Source organism: Tupaia chinensis, unplaced genomic scaffold, assembly GCF_000334495.1.
Source record: "Tupaia chinensis unplaced genomic scaffold, TupChi_1.0 Scaffold000489_1, whole genome shotgun sequence".
NCBI classification, from domain to species: Eukaryota; Metazoa; Chordata; class Mammalia; order Scandentia; family Tupaiidae; genus Tupaia; species Tupaia belangeri.
The window spans coordinates 914801-935653 of record NW_006160001.1 but is presented as its reverse complement, the minus strand read 5'-3'; the positions used below and the strand labels follow the sequence as shown (position 1 = coordinate 935653).

The 20853-nt window shown below is 37.3% G+C and overlaps 1 pseudogene; it reads right to left on the bottom strand.

The window, feature by feature from the left end:
• Positions 1 to 205: 205 nt before the first annotated feature.
• LOC102477063 (40S ribosomal protein S8-like) overlaps positions 206 to 20853 on the bottom strand; it is a 107403-nt pseudogene continuing 86755 nt past the window's right edge.

The window sequence follows — 20853 nt, the reverse complement described above, 5'->3', positions numbered from 1 at the left end:
TACTATCTCTGCATTATAGCAATCATGAAAGAAGAGCAGACTCCCCTTAGACCACCTTCTACCATTTCTACTTCTACTTCCTTAGAGTATAGCCAAAAGGCAGCAGCTATCAAAAGAGGAACAGGAAATAGGGAAAAAGACCAATTTCCTCTTTTTAATTTTGGAACAATAAACACCTTTTTTACATGCGTGAACACAGGAATGTTTATTTGCCTTTCTGGGTTTTGATTTTCCTCAGGTAGAACTTCAGCTCTTTGCCCTCTAACACACAGAGATCTGCACAGCCCTCTGGCCTGGTCTGGACAGAATGCACAAGCAGCTTGCCCTGCTGGAACGGCTCCCCCAGGAGACTGCTGATTTGGGCAATCTTTTTCCTTTTCTTGTATTTCTTCTGAATTTTCTTTGATTGCTTTTTGTTTAAAATCTCTTCCTCCTCAGGAGGGAGGCAGCTTGGCTCCCTTCTTGCCGCTCAGAGGCAGGTGAATAGTGGAACTTGTACCACTGTTGATACCGTGTGTTGTCAATGAGCACGATGCAGTTAGTTCTTCATAAGGGTTTGGGTGCAGACCTGCTCAGTTACTGGCTGTGTTGTAGACAACATCGATGCTCCTTGTTTTGCATGTACAACACTCTGAGCCCCAAGAAATGCTCCCCACGTCCAGCCTCAGGGAGCGGTATTTCTTGCTACCTACCCACACCTATTGTGTGCATGGGCGGGGGTGGATCTTAGCGCTGGCAGCGGGGCGTCCCAGCTCATACTTTTGCTTCCTGTGGTAGGGCTTTCTCTTGCCCTCGGTCTTGCGGTGCTTGTGCCAGTTGTCCTGAGATACCCATTGTTCCGCATGGACTGGAAAGTGAAAAGACAAATTTCATCAGTCACTAGTCATTCAGAAAGGCAGAGCTGCTCTGTTTGGGAAACAAGGGATTTATTATGCACTTCAGATGTTACAGGGATGTGGGAGGAGCTGATGAAGTACAGATCTGTAACAGGGAGTAGGAGATAAGACACTAACCAGTTCATTTGCCAAGAACTCTGATAAAAATGAGTAAGTCAGAGCTTGAAGGTAAACACAAAGCTAGGCATGCCTAGACAATAAAGTAGGTGCAGAGGGAGATGTCATGGGTAGGCCTGTGGAAGCTGTCACCTCTGTATAGCCATTGCTTCTGTCAATTTGTACCCTACATCTATTCATGGGCCTGGAGCAACTACCGTGCAGCCTTGCCTTTAACTGGGAGGATCAGCTGATCAGAGAACAGAGTCAGGATATCCTAGGATCCACTGGGCACTCTGTAAATGAACATCACTGCAACTGATATAAATGTCTTTTTCAGAATAAGGCTACTATTTAACTTCCATCTTCTAAATTACATCTAGAACCATATACAGAAGAAAATTTAGAAATATATAAATTCTCGTTTCACCACACTGATCTAGTGCAATCTAGAACAGAGATCAAGTGAATGCAAACCTAATTTTGAGCTAGGAATTCACCATTCTGTAGTAAACTGGATCTCCTTGATATTCCTATTCATTTAGTAATTTTAATTTGTTTTGTAATTTTTAGATACTTTGATAATTTGTTTATGATGCTATAGAGAATTATTTTCAATTCGGAATTAAGTAGAATGATGATTGTGCAACCTATTAATATTATGCCAAAGCATTATCTAATACACCTACCTCAGGATCATCAGACTCCCTCAAAAAACATAACTTTGACTTTAGTATGAAATCACAACTGATTAGAACACAGGCATTTTACAGCTCTGAAATATTAAGAACCTAAATTGTAATAAACTGATAAGATGCATTGTTTTGTTTTCCATATATTATGATTGATGATTCCCAGTGTTAAAGTTGTCCTGTAGAACATAACCCTTTTGGCATCTAATCTAGCAATTCTTTTTTTAAAGTTAATATTATCATTAGCATAATTTTAAAAAATTGCTACAGAGCACATGTACTCACTAGACAAAAAGAAATAAAGCGAGAAAGCAAGTCACCAGGTCTGGGAGTCAAACTATGGTTGACTATGTGGGAGTTCAACACCTTAATCATCACACCACCTGCTGGCTCCTAATCTAGCAATCCTATTTCAATACCATTCTTCACTAAACATATAAAATCCTGGATTTTAATGTTTTCAATGTATTGGTTCCTTCAGTCATGAACTAAATAAAATTTCGGGTTGTTCTCCTTATCTGTATGTATGGCAATTACATTTTTAAGGTTTTGAAATTTTGACAATCATTAAAAAGCTGTTCTTGTTTTTATAAGTGAGAGGAATTATCACAGACTGATAGCACAGAGGGCAGGCTGGAATGAATGTGGGGAATCTTGGGCAGTCAGCACTGATAGTCTCACTGGAAAGTCCACTGGAGAAAGCAGATAATTGTGAAGACTAGCAGCAGTCAGGAAAATAGGAGGGTAGGATGAAACCTAATTCCTATAGAATGAAGAGGCAGTCCTGTCACCTAATTCCCTAATTCAAAGTAGCCTCTGTTTACATGTGGTACTATAATTTTGAGAAAGGAGGACACATAGTATATAATCAGAAAATTATTTTTCTCCATTTCTCGTATATTCTTTCCCTTGGACAAAACCCAGTGCAAGTCTCAAAACACTTAGTGACTCAGGAAGTTGGGGTGTGCAGGGCCAACACCAGTGTCAGATTCAGGACTGCAGGATTACCAAGTTCTTGTGCCCCACTCATGAAGAATTAGCGATGCAGATACAGAGAGGGAATGGAAAAGCAGAGTTTATTAAGACTGGGAAAGAAAAACAAAGGTCCTAAGCAGGGAGGGGGTCCCAGAATGGGTTGCTGAAGAAGACCTGAGGTGTAGGGTTTTTATCTATCACTTCCTTTAAAAAATAATTACATGGTAGTCTGAGTGATTTATTACCCTATTCTTTATGGAATCAGAAGTCCATAGTGTTCTGTACTTCTTGTTAGAATATAGTTACTAAATAGAAATGGTTGCCCATCAGTACAGTTACTTTGAGTCCTAATGCAGCCAACTTTTGGCTATTAAAAATTAGCTATAGTGACTCCATCTTGGGTCTTCACCCTGTCTGTGTGCTCAATAAATATCCCTATCTTTTGCCTTATTAGCAAGGAGTCATAAATTCCTCAGAGATATGTAAAAGGGATGTATGTTGTACATTAGCTAGTCTATAGAAAAGAAACAGAATGGCTTCATTAAAAATAAAAACGTAGTAACTCTCTTTTTGGGGGCCCTTACCCTTTCTATCTACAAATGGTGTCTAGCACCTAACTCTCCTTAGGAAACAAAATACTTGGTAACTTCTCAATTAGTTCAGTAGTTATTATCAATGTAGAACTTCTTCAGCTAGAAACCTGCACTTGGACAAAGGGTATTTGGACCACTTTGTCTCTACTGTCCTATTTCCCTGCCTAGAATTTTACTGTGCTTCCTACATTCATCACCTTTCCTCACTGAATGCTTTAAGATCGAAAGGGAGAGAGAACAGGATTTACTACTTTCCTCTAGCTGCTGTCACAAATTGTTGAAAACTTGGTGTCTAAAATAACACGAATTCTTCTCTAACAGTTCTAGACGTTAGAAGTCTAAAATCAATGTGATGTCACAGTTGTTTATTCTGGAGGCATCAGGTGAAATTCTGTTTCCTTGTAATTTTTGGCATCTAGAGGCCTTCACACTTACTGTCTCATTGCACCTTCCTCCATCTTCAGAGTGCATCACTATGACCTCTGCTTTGGTGGTTCCATTTCCTACGTTTGACCTTCTTGCTTCATCATCACAGGAGATTACTTTGGGCCTACTTAGATAATTCAAGACAAATCTTTCCTTCCTTCCTTCTTTCTTTACTCTCTTTCTTTCTTCTTCTTTTGGCCATGAAAACTTAGCCATTATGACTTCATCTTGGGCCTTTCTTTTCTTTTCTTCTTCAGCAAAAACAATGACAGTGACGACAACAAAACCATTCAACATTTTGAGTTGTAATGGTACAAGCTTTGCTTAGAAAGCTCCATCATCATTTGGTCCCACTACTTATTTTTTAAATATTTTCTATTAATTAAAAGTAGACATTGAAAGTCTAAGCATGCACTGGGTTGATAAAACTCTAAGGAACCATTATGTGCTAATTACCTTGGAATATCATACTAATTATGGAATATGATAGGAATAAATAGTAAAATAATCCAAATTTAGTTAGCTAGTTTTTCTAGCATGAGATCCCTAGTAACAAATTTTGTTCAGTACCAATTCCTTCTTTGCCTTGCAAGATCTGCCTTGGATCACTCGGGTTCAAATCCCCAAACCCAATACAAAATCGCCCTTAGACTTTCCATTCTAAGATGCTGTTAGGACTCTTTCCAATTATTACTCTCCTGTCTGCAACTAAAGCTGATTAATATAGCGTATATATTTTTTTATTGGTTCAATATCATGAGTACATTATTATTTTTTTCTTTTTTTATTTTTATTATCATCATAATCTTCTTTATATTATATTGGATTACATATAACTTTACAGTGTATTACATTGCTTTTTCAAAAGGGAATGCCATGCATGTCAGTCAATACAGAGACAATAATCTCCCCGCTTCAACATTCGATATCTTTTCTATGATTTTCCCAATCATTATTATTATTATTCTAATTATTTTTTAAAACAGTCAATCACTATTTCTCATTTTGCTTGTAAAAAGACTTTACCCATCATGAAATACTTCTCAGACCAATCCAGTTGAGAATACTATACATGTCATCATCAACAGGTAATAAGCCATATCTGTTTAACGTCCTGCCTCTCTATTGTTCTCTTGCTATCTTTCTCTATCCTCTTCTCTTCACCTCCCCCATTCCACACTGCCCTAATCTCGTTAAGTACCTTCACTGCTTTTATGTCCTCTGATTTTTCACTCTCTACCATAGTGTGCGGATAGTCGGTACATATTGAGTGGATACACACAATATCTTTCTTTCATAGCCTGGCTTACTTCATTCAGCAATAGATCCTCCATATCTGACCACTTTCTATCAAATGCCAGGGTCTTGTTATTTTTTTATGACTGAGTAGTATTCCATAGAGTATATATACTACACTTTTCCAATCCATTCATCAGTTTGTGAACATTTAGGTTGGTTCTTTAATAGCATTCTTTAACCATTATGTCCTGATTATCTGTAAGAAACAAAATATTAGAGAAGGTAGTCATTAATCCATTTTTCCTGTTGATCAGATATCCACCATGTAATATACAACATAAATACCAGCTGTTTCATTAAACTAACCATATTAAGACAAATATGATATTGTCTGATCAATAAATTCTTGGACAAAGTATATGTTAGAAAGTGCAAAGATCCTTACTTATCAATCTTTTTTTACCATATTTGAAGCCAGCTTATTTGTCAACAATTTTAAGTCACGTGAACTTGAAAAGCATTTAAATTAATTTGTATAAGCACTCTTTTTATAAATTGAATGAAATTTCTTAAGGCCTTTTATTACATAGATATACAATAAACCACATAACATGTTTGCATGCCTACCCACAAACAATCTTGTAGTCTTCTGGAAAGTTCTTTATGCTTTTTTATTTCCTGAGGAAAAAAAAAATGAGAATGCTCAAATTTTAACCCTACCATGTCCTTTCAAATACCTGTTTCAAAATAACAATCCAAAAGTTATCTTCATCAGCTAGCTCCACACTGACTTCTCCAGCTTTGCCTACCATTGCTTATCTTTATGCCTCTTGCATAGAATTGAAACTGGTTATTCTTCTTGGCTTGCCCAGAAGAGAAACCCCTTAATGCTGTGACTGATTCCCTGATATAATCGAATCTCATTCTGAGTTTGTCAAAACAATGAATAACTATTTTTTTTACTTCTGTATGTACACTTAATAACAGATATTTTAGCAGTACTTTTTAGATGTTAATTTTGCCATTAATTGTTCTAACACTAAATAGCTCATCAATAGGTACAGTTTATAGGTTAAACAAGGTAGAAAGTTTATATTTCCAAGGCACATAACAGATATAGTATGATCCAGGTTAAGAATCATTATGCAGATTAATTTCCAGAGGGCAGGTGTCCTCCTTAGCCTGAGAAAGGAGGAAAAAGCACTTCCAACCAGAGTGGTCACATACCAATCCTTTTACCTCCATGTTTTTTTATCCTATTAGTGGGAGATAAGGGGCATGTACACATATACCTTTTCTAAGCAGCATGCAGGGAATGGTATCTGAGCAACAGTTGGGTGTCACTAAGCAGCGCCCTGAACAATTGCACCGTTTATGGATGGCTCGTGTTATACATTTAAACTTGTGCATTGTCCACTGTCAGAAACTTTAGTGACTTAACAGGGATGTATTTACAAATACATGAAATTTTTCCCCAAGAATTTTAGACCCTAAATTATCAGAAAGTTACATTTTTAAGACCCAGTTTAATTGATATGTGGCCTTTTAAACTCAGCATATTTCTTAATTAATAACTGATTTTAAGGTAGAGCCCATTAATAAAAGAAAAAAAAAGCATTTCCAATGTTTCTAATTTGGCATGAATATTGCTCAGATATTGCTGAGCAAGACACAACCCAGTCTGACCTGTAGGTGTATTTTAAAATGTTTTTTTTATCATCATAATCTTCTTTATATTACATTGGATTACATATAACTTTACATTGTATTACATTGTTTTTTCAAAAGGGAATGCCATGCATGTCAGTCAGTACAGAGACATTAATCTCCCCACTTCAACATTCAATATCTTTTCTGTTTTCCCCAATCATTATTTTTATTATTCTAATTATTTTTATAAAACAGTCAATTGTTATTTCTCGTTTTGCTTGTAAAAATACTTTGCCCATCATGAAATACTTCTCAGACCAATCCAGTTGAGAATACTATACATGTCATCATCAACAGTTAATAACCCCTATCTGTTTCTCACTAACGTCCTGTCTCTCTATTGTTCACTTGCTATCTTTCTCTATCCTCTTCTCTTCACTTACCCCATTCCACACTGTCCTATTCTCATTAAGTACCTTCACTGTGTTTATGTCCTCCGAATTTTTGCTCTCTATTATAGAGTGCGGATAGTCGGTATATATTGAGTGGATACATACAATATCTTTCTTTCATAGCCTGGCTTACTTCACTCAGCAATAGATCCTCCATATCTGACCATTTTCTATCAAATTCCAGGGTCTTGTTATTTTTTATGGCTGAGTAGTATTCCATAGAGTATATATACCACACTTTTCCAATCCATTCATCAGTTTGTGGACATTTAGGTTGGTTCCATGTCTTGGCAATTGTGAATAATGCTGCAATAAACATGGATGTGCAAGCACTTTTCTGACTGAGCGTTCTCCTGTCTTTTGGGTAAATACCCAGAAGTGGGATTGCTGGATCAAATGGTAGTTCTATTTGTAGATCTTTGAGGAACCTCCATATTGTTCTCCACAGTGGTTGAACTAGTTTACATTCCCACCAACAGTGTAGGAGGGTTCCCTTTTCACCACATCCCCGCCAACACTTATCACTTTTTATATTCTTAATCTTTGCCATTCTGACAGGGGTTAGGTGGTATCTCATTGTGGTTTTTATCTGCATTTCCCTTATGATGAGGGATGTCGAGCATTTCCTCATATGCTTTTTGGCTGTTCGTATGTCTTCCTTAGAGAGACTTTTGTTCAGCTCACTTTCCCATCTTTTAATCGGGTTAATCATTTTTTTTCGCATAAGGCACTTGAGTTCCCTATGTATTCTCGTTATCAGTCCCTTGTCTGAGGCATATTTAACAAAAATATTTTCCCATTCTGAGGGTTGTCGGTTCACACTTGTTACTGTGTCCTTTGCTGTGCAGAAACTTCTTAGTCTAATATAGTCCCACTTGTCTATTTTAGGGATTATTGCCTGTGCTTTGGGAGTCTTATTTAAGAAGTCTTTGCCTACTCCAATGTCTCCCAGAGTTTCCCCAGCATTTTCCACAAGTAGTTTTATTGTCTGAGGTCTTAGGTTCAGATCTTTGATCCATTTTGAGTTGACTGTTGTTAATGGTGAAAGATGGGGGTTCAGTTTCATCTTTCTGCAGGTGGATACCCAGTTTTTCCAGCACCATTTACTAAAGAGGTTTTCCTTTTCCCAATGGATTGACTGATATCCTTTGTCAAAGATCAGTTGGCTATAAGCTTTGGGAGTTATTTCTGGGGTCTCTATTCTCTTCCATTGGTCCACATGTCTGTTTTTATGCCAATACCATGCTGTTTTGATGACCACAGCTTTATAGTATATCTTAGGATCAGGGAGTGATATGCCTCCTACTCCATTCTTCTTACGCAGGATTGCTTTTGCAATACGAGGTCTTTTATGGTTCCAGACAAATTCTATAATTGTCTTTTCTAGATCTCTGAAGAATATCTCTGGTATTTTGATTGGAATTGCATTAAACATGTAGATTAATTTGGGTAGAATTGCCATTTTGATTATGTTAATTCTTCCAATCCAGGAGCATGGGATGTCCTTCCACTTTTTTATGTCACTTTCAATGTCTTTTTTAAGATTTTCGTAGTTTTCTTTATAAAGTTCTTTGACTTTCTTAGTTAAGTTTATCCCTAGGTATCTTATACAGTTTGTGGCTACGGTGAAAGGGATTCCTTTCTCCAGCTCTGCTTTGTTCAACTTGTTGTTCATAAATAGAAATGCTATAGATTTTTAGATATTGATTTTGTATCCTGCCACCTTACTGTATTCACTTATTACTTCAAGGAGTTTTTTCATGGATACCTTTGGGTCTTCTAAGTATACCATCATGCTATCTGCAAATAAAGATATTTTCAACTCTTCTTTGCCTATTTGAATACCTTTAATATTGTTCTCTTCTCTGATTGCAATAGCTAAGACTTCCAGTACTATATTAAAGAGCAGTGGAGAAAGTGGGCAGCCTTGCCTAGTACCTGTTTTCAGAGGAAAAGCTTTCAGCTTTTCCCCATTCAGTATAATGTTAGCTGTAGGTTTTTCATAGATTGCTTTTATTGTGTTCAGAAATGACCCTTCTATACCAATCTTACTGAATATAGCTTATTTGATCAAGGTTTGTTTTTGGTGGACTCTTGGGGAGTTGATATAAAGAAGTTATAATGTCATTAACAGGAGTTAGCCATTTGTTAACATGGGGAAAATCTAGATTCTTTTGAAGAATAACTTGGCCAATCATATTACTACCTTTTCATGATTGATAAACATTCACTGTGTCCTATGTATGTACTTTATATGGAAAATCTTTTTTTATTTTTTTCACTTTTACACCAGAGGGCACATACACATGTAAGAAAGAGAAGGAGGTAGAGAGCAACCTCTAGTGGGACTTGATTATGCCACAGTTCTTTTTTTCCCTTCATTTCTCCATGTGGTCAGGATTCTGGGCACTTGTGTACTTGCTCAGAATGTTTTTCAGGCAGCTGGGACAGAATTCAAATTGAAGTCGGCCATGGTAGATTCAACTCCTTCTGCCCAGAGCTTAACTGCTGTTGACCTAGAATTACCTTTATAAATCATTACAATAGACCTCCTGATCAGATTTGTAGTATTAATCTCTCCATTTTATTGAAAGGAAACTAAGGCACAAAGAAGTTAATTTAACTTTCCCAAAGTTACCCAGATAGTAAACTTCAGAACCATTTAAGAATTTCTATCCAGACACAAAGTCTCCAGTTAACTAAGTATAGACTTTTAGGAAAAAAATAGGACTAAGGGGCTCCAACCAGAATTAGATTTTCCCATGGGCCAACATCAGTCACCATAGTTTCAGATAAGGTTCATTGTAAGGCTATGGGGACCCATTTACATAGCAGCCTCATTCTCACTTCTCTGTTCCCTTCCTCTACTGACTGACAGTGAGCATGCTCCTTGGCAACTGGTAGAAGCTGTCTCTAAGGAATAGTCTCAGTAACAAATCAAACAAAAAATCCCCTTACTACACTAAGAACTTTATCATTCTTATTATATTTTATAGGATAGAGAAACAATACACACGTTTCCTTGAATAATTCAAGTAGGTAACAGAAAGACCAGATTTTTTACTAAACTTGTAGACAGTGGTTTCTATATGGGATAGAGTTGTCAATCTGCCCATCTGTAAGTTCCTAAGAGAATAGGATTTACCACAATGACTCACACTCCCAGCCCCATCAGCTTACTGTTTATTGCCAACCAAATCTCCAAGGGACAAACATATTTGATATATAGTATCTTTTAAAATTTTTGTTGCTATCAATTTTCTATTTATAAACTTTCTGCTCATGTAAATATTTTGTTGTGATTTTCCCCAAAGATTTATTATTATTATTACTCACATCAGTGGTGGGGGAAGGGAGAGAGAGTTAGACAGACATGAAATGCTCACATTTCTGCTGGGGATATAATATCACCTATTTCCTGTGTAGGATATCTGCTTTTTATGCTTCCATTACCACTCTGCACCCTCCCTGCCTCGTCATACTCTCTGCTACAGGAGGACCACTTGCAATAACTACAGCAGTGGGCTTATTGGGCCTCTGGTTTGTCACTGGATCTGGGCAGTTGGGAATCCAGGCAAGAGACTGGAAGGAGATAAGGTCAGGTCAGGGTTTTTATTTCCCTAACTTCATCCTTGCCATATGCCTTAAGATAGTTCTTTACCAATGGTCACCACTCATTACACTGTAGTGGACTTTTTGCTATTGTCTTTTCTTCAGTATGTCCCCTCCTTCATTCTTTCCTGTCTAAAGATAGCAACAACGCACTTATTACAAACCCCAGATAGTTCTTGTGGATCCTTGTGGTTCTTCTTCATTAACCACCACTCTGAGAATGAATCCTCTTCAAAGGATCCTATTCTGAGTTTGTCGATTCTTCCTTGGGATTTTGACTGATAATTATTATCCTAATTATTTTTTTTCTTATTCATGATAGAGTGTGTGCACGTGCGTGAGCAAAAGAGAGAGGTGAGTATCCTCCATAGGGACCACACCATGATACCCTTCCTCTGTTTCTCCAGCTTTGGAGGAATTGTGGGTACTGACACATTTGAACCACAATCATCATATGGGATCCAGCTTCTCTTGAGGGGCACATTACTGCTGCACCCTGGAGCTAGCTCTGACCGATAATTTTTCTCATTGTCCTTTTGAAGAACTATAATCTATTGGCATAAGGCTGAAATTATTTCTATAAAGAATATTTAAAAGTAAAGCTATGGAGGGGTAGGAATCTTCAAAAAGTTCATGGAAAAATGTATAAACTTGTATTTTTATTTCATTTTCCACAAATTTTTTAAAGTTTCTAGTATACTGGAGGTAAATTTGGCACATTTTAGATTTGCTGCTCTTCCTAATACTTTTGGGGGTTTAACAAAGCCAAACATGTTCATTTCTTGCCCTGTAGAGTGCCACTTGTGTTTTTCAGCCAAGACGTACATTTCCAATCTTTTGTTCTATGTTCAACTTCCTTAGGACTATGTTCTCTATCATGTAAGAGTTAGCTTATCTGATCATAAATGTGATTACTATAAGAATGAAAATATATGTGTTGTCACACCTATTCTTTAATAGGTTTAAAAAAATGTATTATTGGGGGACAGCAGGTGCCATGGTGGTTAAGGCGCTGGACACTCCCACATGACCGACCATGGTTTGAGTCCTGGACCTGGTGGCTTGCTTTCTCACTTTCCCTCTCTTTCTCTCTCTCTCTCTCTCTGTATGTGTGTGTGTGTGTGTGTGTGTATGAGTCTGTCTCTCTCTGGTCAAATAAAATGCATGAATGAATAAATAAAATTAAATTTTAAAAATGTATTATTGTTGAGAACCAGCAGTTAGCATAATGGCTATGTCGCTGGACTCCCATGTAGTTGACCGTGGTTTGCGTCCTGGATCCAGGGCTTAAAACTCACACCGGGCGTGTGTGCGTGCGTGCCCAAGATCCCGAGAGGAGAATGGAGGAGAAGGGATTGCGGCGTGACCATCCTCCCTGGGGGGTGATTTCTTGCTTTCTGTCTCTATGTCTCTGTCTGTCTGTCTGGCAAGCGCACGCGCCCTATAGCGAAAAATCTCTCAAAAAAATGTATTATTGTTTTAGAGGCTTTCAAATGACAATTTTTTAACCCAAGAAATTTCTTTGTGTTTCAAGTTGCAAAATCCTTTGACCATACCAAATTTTACAAATAAATACAATATGTAACAGGTAAAAGCAGAGATATTCTGTCCAATGTTACCTGACACACTCATCTCCTCTCTCAACTCCAGGGATTATAGGCAAGAGAAAAATTCAAAGAATCTTGGGATTGTGGAGACCACAGTATATAAATCATTGTGCTCACTCTCTGCTCCCCCCTCCAACAAAATTACTTCACTTATTGGAATTCTGGCTTTTGAAGTATGAAGGAGTGTGTTATCATAAACAAACTTCTCAATAAACTTCCAACCCCATCAAAAAGTCATTGCTACTGGGGCCAGCAGATGGCGTAATGCTTATATTGCTGGATTCCCACATAGTCGATGGTGGTTTGAATCCCAGAACCAGTGACTTAAAACTCACGTTAGTCCCATTTGTCTATTGGAATTCTGGCTTTTGAAGTATGAAGGAGTGTGTTATCATAAACAAACTTCTCAATAAACTTCCAACCCCATCAAAAAGTCATTGCTACTGGGGCCAGCAGATGGCGTAATGCTTATATTGCTGGATTCCCACATAGTCGATGGTGGTTTGAATCCCAGAACCAGTGACTTAAAACTCACATTAGTCCCATTTGTCAGTATGCCTAAGATCCTGAGAGGAGGATGGAGGAGAAGGGAGAGCAGTATGGTCATCCCCTGTGGGGAGTGATGTTTTACTTTCTGTCTATCTCTTTCTGTCTCTATGGTGAGCACACACATCCTATAGCAAAAATCTCTTTCTCTCTCTCAAAAAAAAAAAAAGTCATTCCTAAGTGATGTCAGCAAGATGGAGGACTAGGAAGTTACAGGCCTTCATTTCACATAGAAACACTACATAAACAACTAAAAAATTATTTAAATACCTTTATCTGAGCTTAAATTTAATGAAAGATCTACTGCAACCAAGCAAACTCCCAAGCAAGAAAAATGCATACTCAAAATGATGGAACATTTTGTGACATATTGAATTATCCTCACCTTTGATCTTTCTTAACAAGATATGATGCAGTTCAGGCAAAGCAGCTGTCCCTTAGTTTTCTTCTGTGAGCCAGAGAGAGCAGAAAGGATGTAATTTGTAGTGGTCTAACCTGTCTGCAAGTTTCCCGAGGAATTAGTCTGTGTCACTTAACTCAGAATTTAGACTGTCAAAAGCAGCTAGGATCTCAGGTTACAGAAAATTTCAGGAAGCAATGAGCATGAATTATGAAATTATTAGGGGACTACAGATTCACAGATTTCTAGGGCAAAATATTACTGATTAAGGAATACAAGAAAACAAACAACCACAACAAAACCCAACCAACCAACCAAAAGCAAAACTACACCACTGAGAAAACTGAGAAAAAGCATTAGTGAGACTCTTAGAGAAATTAAGAAATTTACATGCAGCTCTGTGTACAGGAAACTTAGTATAAGAGGCAAGCCTAGGCCCTGAGAATGCCTGAGAAGACCTTAAGTTCTCATGATAGCCTGATTAATAAAGGTCTTTTGTGTAAGGTCCTGTGGCTTAATGGTAGGGAGCTAGATCTCACATAGGAGGAATGAGATCTGAATCACAACTCCACTGGCTTGAAAAACATGCTGGGTGTGTGTGTGTGTGTGTGTGTGTGTGTGTGCATATGTGCCCAAGATCCCAACAGCATGGAAAATGGAGACAGGGATACAGTGTAACCAGACCCTTCTGAAGGATGTTTTCTCCCTCTCCTTCTCTCTGTCTCTTGTTGAGCGTATGTATCCACTGGTAAAATAAACAAATAAATAAGTAAAGCTCTACTCTTGCACAGCCTACCTACAAAGACTATGAGAGTGCTTCCTGAAATGTCAAGTTTTCAACCAGAAATCACAAAGCATATAAAGAAAAAAAAATAGCTCATTAAAAAACAACAGAATAAATCTTTAGAAACCATCTCTGAGAAATACAGTCATTGGACTTATATGACAAATACAACAACCATTTTAAATATCCTAAAAGAGCTAAAGGAAAGCATATATATAGATGTAAATTAAATCAGAATAGAAATGGTAGAAACATAATTAGAATATCAACAAAAAATTAGATATTATTAAAAAAGAACAAAACAATTAGTAATATGAAAAAAAATTTTTTTTTGGAGAGGTTTTTGCTATAGGGCGCGTGCGCTCGCCAGACAGACAGAGAGAGATAGAGAGACAGAAAGCGAGAAATCACCCCCCAGGGGGGATGGCCACGCTGCAATCCCTTCTCCTCCATTCTCCTCTCGGGATCTTGGGCACACACGCACACATGCCTGGCGTGAGTTTTAAGCCACTGGGTCCGGGACGTGAACTGTGGTCGACTACATGGGAGTCCAGAGACATAGCCATTATGCTAACTGCTGGTCCCAGTAATATGAAAAATTTACTAGAGGGGTTCAAAAGCAGACTTGAAAGAAAAAAGAATGTTTGAAAACAGTTCATTTGAAATTACTAAGTCTGAGAAACAAAAAGAAAAGTATGAAGAGAGGTACAGAGTCTGAACTCATGGGACAGCATCAAACAGACCAATATATGCATATGGAAGATCCAAAGAAGAGGAGACAGGGAAAGGAGCTAAAAGGCTGCTTGATAAAATAATGACCAAAATATTTCCAAATTTGAGGAAAGACATGACTACATAAAATCTTTGATATCCAAAGTGTTTTTGATAGCAGTTATACCATTTTACATTTCTACTAACAAGGAACAAAGGTTTCAGTTTCTTTACATCCTCACTAATATTTATTTTTGTTTTGTCGATAATGTCCATCCTGACAGGCATGAGATCATATCTCATTGTGAGCTTAATATGTAATCATTTGAATGAGTGTGAAGTGGTATTCTATTGCGGTTTTTCTTTTTCTTTTTCTAATGATTTATTTCCTTTTTACTCCCCCTCTTTTCTTTCCTTTTTTTTTTTTTTTTTGAGAAGTTTTTGCTATAGGGCACGTGCGCTCGCCAGAGAGACAGAAAGCAAGAAATCACCCTTCTCCCCCGCTCCCCCGCAGAGGGGATGGCCATGCTGCAATTCCTTCTTCTCCATTCTCCTCTCAGGATCTTGGGCATACATGCACACTTGCGTGAATTTAAGCTGCTGGGTCCATGACTTGAACTGCGGTCGACTACATGGGAGTTCAGCAACATAGCCATTACTCTCTTATGAACTGTATTGTATTGACTTATTTTCATATGTTGAACCATCCTTGTATTGGGAAAAATACATTTCATTAGGTCATGGTATATAATCCTTTTAATGTGTTGTTGAATTTGGAAGCAGTTTGTAAGAGACTTTTGCATCAATATCATCAGGAATATTGGTCTACATAGTTTGTTTCTGTAGAGTCTTAAATTGACTTTGGTATCAGTGTTTACAATCAACAAGTCAAGAACTTACCAAATTACTACTGTTGTGGGCATATTGTTGACTACATAAATCTTAGATATCCAAAATTTTGTTTCAAAGTAATTACAAGATTTTACAGTATTTTTCTATACAATAATTCTAAATACATGAAAACCTGTATAACAGAATATAAAATATAAAATTTAAGGCCAGTTTTACAAGTTATGAAAGTTGGATTGGATCAGTTGTCTAAAGATCATTTAGCAGAAAGTAATTCTATCAGAAAATATCTTGCGTGTGAAAGAATTGCAACACTCATATCAAAATGTGGTATAAGTTCTTACATAAGTAAGTCTGATAGTCATTTATATCCTTTAAGAATAACACTTACAGGAATTGCAGCCAAACTTTCCATCCAATTGCTCATGACAATCTAAATATACTAAATGAAGCTCAAAAATATTTTAAAAAAATAGTTATTTCTCTAATTTTATTATTATTATCATTTCTAAATTTGCTATAGGGCATGTGTGCTCACCAGAGAAAAACAAACAGACAAAGAGAGAGAGAAGGGGAAAGTGAGAAAGTAAACAACCAGATCTAGGATTTGAACGGTTGATCATGTGGGAGGAGTCCAGTGCCTCAACCTCCATGCCACCTGCTGGTTCCTCAAAAATCTTTTTTAAAAAAGAATTATTTATTTATTATCATTATTCTTTAATTTTGACCAGAGACAGAGAGAAAGGGAGAGAGAGCGAGCCAGTGAACCACCAGGTCCAGGAGCCGAACTGTGGTTGGCCGTATCTAGCACCCTTAACCACCGTGCCACCTGCTGGCCCTGCCCCTCAAAAAATCTTAATAGATATGTAGCAGAGCCCTTAAAAAACTATGTGATTTACATTTTCATAACCTGAGTTAAAGAGGGGATGATTATGCAGGTGGTAGTGGGTAAAATATGCAGATACTCATATAAAATTTGTCTCATGAAAATAACATTTCTAGTACAGATGTTAAATGGTCAAGGATGTTTATTACAACACTATTTAAAGTGGTAAAAAATTATAAACAACCAGGATCCTTATCAGTTAAGGAATGGAGAAATACTTCCATATGATATAATATCATATAATTGTTTAAAAATGATGCATTAGTGTGGCACATTTTTTACAATTGATGAATTAGTTGGTATACTACATTTAACTAAAGTCTATTGTTTACATTATGATCACACTAATGTAAGGTGTTAATGGGAGTTTGTCAGTATCTGTTATGGGTATAGAGGAAGCCTCTGTACTTTGGTTCAACTTTCGTGTAAATCCCAAATTGCTCTAAGTGATAAAGTCTGTTTATTTTAAAAGTACAAAAGTGGGCCAGCAGATGGCACGATCAACTGTGAGGTTCAAGTCCCAGACTTGACAGTTTGAAATCATGTGAGGTGTAAGAATACACACGCATTCCCAGAATTCTGAGAGGAGACCGGTGGAGAAGGGATTGTGGTGTAGTGATCTTCCTTGAAGAAGGTGATTTTTTGCTTTCCTTATCTCTCCCTCTCTCTCTCAGGTGACTGCATGTGCCCTATAGCAAAACAAAACAAAAACAAAAACAAAACCCACAAAGAAATGTTAAAAAATTACATTGATGCTTACTTTCTGATTTGAAGAAATACATTTAATGCATTACTAAATGAGAAAGCCAGTCAAAAATGATTATCAACTAGCCTATAAGAACAAATATCAAAAAAAGAACAAATATCAACCAAACACCTTGTATTTTTTTTTATTCTGACTAAATAAAATGAACACAGAAGTGAAATAATATACACTATTCTATTGATCCATTTGGATGCAGATATGTATTGGGGAGATACAGAAGAAAAAATGGCATAATAAAAATGGAAATACACATCCCATAATGTTAAGTAAAAGTGAAGAATATTATTTTCCTTTTTATTAATAAAAAAATTTAAAAATACACAAATGTAAAATTGAATATTCACCATCCTCTCTAACTACAGTAAATCTGTCAGCTCTATGAAAGTTGATCACTTGTGAGTGTTAGCATATAATTTTAAAACATCTTCACATTAGAACATCCTCTATGAAGTCTATCCACATACCTCTACTGCAAGTCACTTTTTTCTGGTCTAGTCTTTCTCTCTTCAGGCCCTTAAGTAGCTAGCCAAATCATTTGCCCATAAATCTTCCCCTTAGATGTGACATTTTTGGTTTGATATCTTGGCTAAAGTAGAGAAGAGGGTTTTGTACCTTCAGCTTGGGTTTCTCTACTGAGATATCTCTTGTCTCATAGGTCAAAGCTCTAAAATACAGGTTCTTTCAACTCCCTCATATGTGTATGGGAATTATGACCCTCTCCTTGAGGGGGAATCTGGGTGGCACATCTCTGTGACCATCACATTTACCTGGTGCAGCGATCCAAATTCACTGGATTCTGTGCCAATGTGTTGAGAAATTTTATTTTGGCGCGTATTTACTATAGCTCTAGTAAAGGCAATAAACTATGTTTCTGAGAATTTCATGTTGAAATTGATTCCTGGTTTAACTGTTTTCTCCTTTCTCCTTTTCTCCATCAATGGGATTGAATGTTTCTTGCCACTCTTAGCAAAGCTAGGCATTTATTTATTTGTTTATTTATTGAGGTTTTTGTCTTAGGGCACATATACTCACCAGGAAGAGACAGAGACAGAGACAATGAGAGGTAAAGTGAGAAATCGCCCTCCAGGGGGGGCATGGCTACACTGTAGTCCCTTCTCCTTTCTCCTCCTGGGATCTTGGGCACACCAGTGGGCTTCAAGCCATCGGGTCTGGGACTCGAACTGGGTCGGCCATGTGGGAGTCCAGCAATATAACTGCCATGCCTTCTGCTGACCCCAAAACTATGTATTCATTGTCCATATCCTAAGTTATCAACATTAATCTTTTTCCTTAAAGAGCAGTTGCAATCATACATTTCCTCTGCTCTGAATCTTTCAATTGCTCTATAATACTTTTGGAATAAGCAAATAATAATGTATTGCAGTATCAATTGAGAAAGTTTAAGTTTACAAACATTGGCAGATAAATGAATTACTCAAAAACATTTTGGAAATGAACTATGAAGGCTCTTGTAGTCAATGTTATGTGAAACATGAAAGAAAGGAAAAAGCTGAGGATAGTGTAGAGATTTCTAGCTAAATGATTGGTAATGTCTTCATGAAATGGTAATTCTCCATGAAAGAGAATAAATCACGCATAGAAGTTATTTTGTATAGGTGTTAATCTCTTCTAACAGACTCTAATTTCTTTGATAAATGCACTAATTTATCTTTGTACTCCCTACAGTATTTACTATAATATATGGCATGTGATATTCTCAAAAAAGTGATTTATGAATGAGTAAATGTGAACTACACAAATCTTATTTATAGTACCACAAATCTGCTGAGGTTATTAGAGCTAACGATAAACCAGTCAGGGTGAAAAGGCTGTTCAAAATCTTGATGTTAAGATACACCAACAAGCAGACCACACTGTATTGCTAATAGCAAGGCAAAAATGAGTGTTTCTCCTTTATGATGCTACAATCCCCAGAGTGAAATTTCTATTTTCTCCAAAGAATATTAATCTTTTTTTTTTGAGAGATTTTTCGCCATAGGGCACGTGCACTCACCAGACAGACAGAGAGAGACAGAGAGACAGAAAGCAAGAAATCACCCCCCAGGGGGGATGGCCATGCCGCAATCCCTTCTCCTCCATTCTCCTCTCGGGATCTTGGGCACGCACGCACACGCGCCCAGCGTGAGTTTTAAGCCACCGGGTCCGGGACGTGAACCGCAATCGACTATGTGGGAATCCAGTGGCATAGCCATTACTCTAACTGCTGGTCCCCAAGACTATTAATCTTAATGTGAGTGAGCAGAGAACTTGTAGGTGAGGGTGTTTGGGAAAGGGAAACCTTTACCAATCTCATGCAGTGCACTTAAAAAAAAATGTCCTAATCTTATGAAATTAGGAACTAAAGTGTATCTTCAAAGCCTGCCTTCCTCAAGCTTCAGCTAAGTATAACTACCTGTCTGCCTCATGAATAGGATAAGTCTTCTCCATTTCAAATTTTGGGGTAAGGGAATACGCATGAAGGAAAGATGACAAAATTCTAGCTGGAAATAGTAGTAGAGACAAGAGCAGTGATTTTGCAAAGTATAATGGAAAGCAAGACAAAACAAAACCTGCTATGTGCATTTTAGGAGCCAAAAGAGCATGCCAGGCTGAAGGACATCACATTAACAACCTGTGAATATGGCAACAACCACCCTTGGAAAATGTCCAACTTGGAGATTGGGCAGCCTGGCTCTTCATTAGTGGGAACTGACAAGCTATTTGGCAATGAAAAGATATCACAGAGGAAGAACCAACTCCAGCCCTGGGCAATGGCATCATCGAGGAGTACTAATTCACTTAGCCAGAGACTGCTAGATTTTTCTTTTGTTTGTTCCAGCATATGGACAATATTATTGGAGTAGCTATTTTGTGCTTAACATCTGCTACTAACACAAATAAGACCTCTCTGGTCACCTTATGTCTACCTCTGCTCTCATGACAAAGAATGATTTTCAGTCTTGTTGTAGCAAATATCACAGCAACACACAACTGTTCTTGTTAATAGGTTAGTTTAACTCTATTGTCTCCCCACAATGTGAAGAACAGTTCACTGCCCAGGCAAACAGAACTACAACTTGGATAGAAATACCAGGAAGAAAATACATTGTCAAAAAATGACTATCTGGTGTACTAGCAGTTGAGGTAATGGATATGTTGCTGGACTCCCACATAGTTGACTGTGGTTCAAGTCCCTGACCTGGTGGCTTAAAACCACACCTGGTACATGTGCGTGCATGCCCCAAATCCCAAGAAGATAATGGAATAGAAGGGACTGTAATATGGCCATTCACCCAGGGGGGTGATTTCTCATATTCTGTCTCTCTGTCTCTTTGGTAAACACAAGTGCTCTATAGCCAAAACCTCTCGTTAGAAAAAAAAAAGACGATTTGAGATTAATGCTTATGAGAGAAAAGAATTACAGATGAGACAGAATGGGTCCTAGGGAGGACAATTACACCAAAACACTTCCTTTAGTGGGATAAATAGTTACAATGAAACCTACAAATAGAAATACAAGATTATATCAATACACAGTAGGTAACATAAATATAAAAATAGTAATAATAAACACCTTTTTGTATTATATGGTTTATAAAGCAGAACAAATAAGGAGCAAATATGGATATATTACATTTGGAATTCATATATTAAGCTGTTTATTAGGAACGTA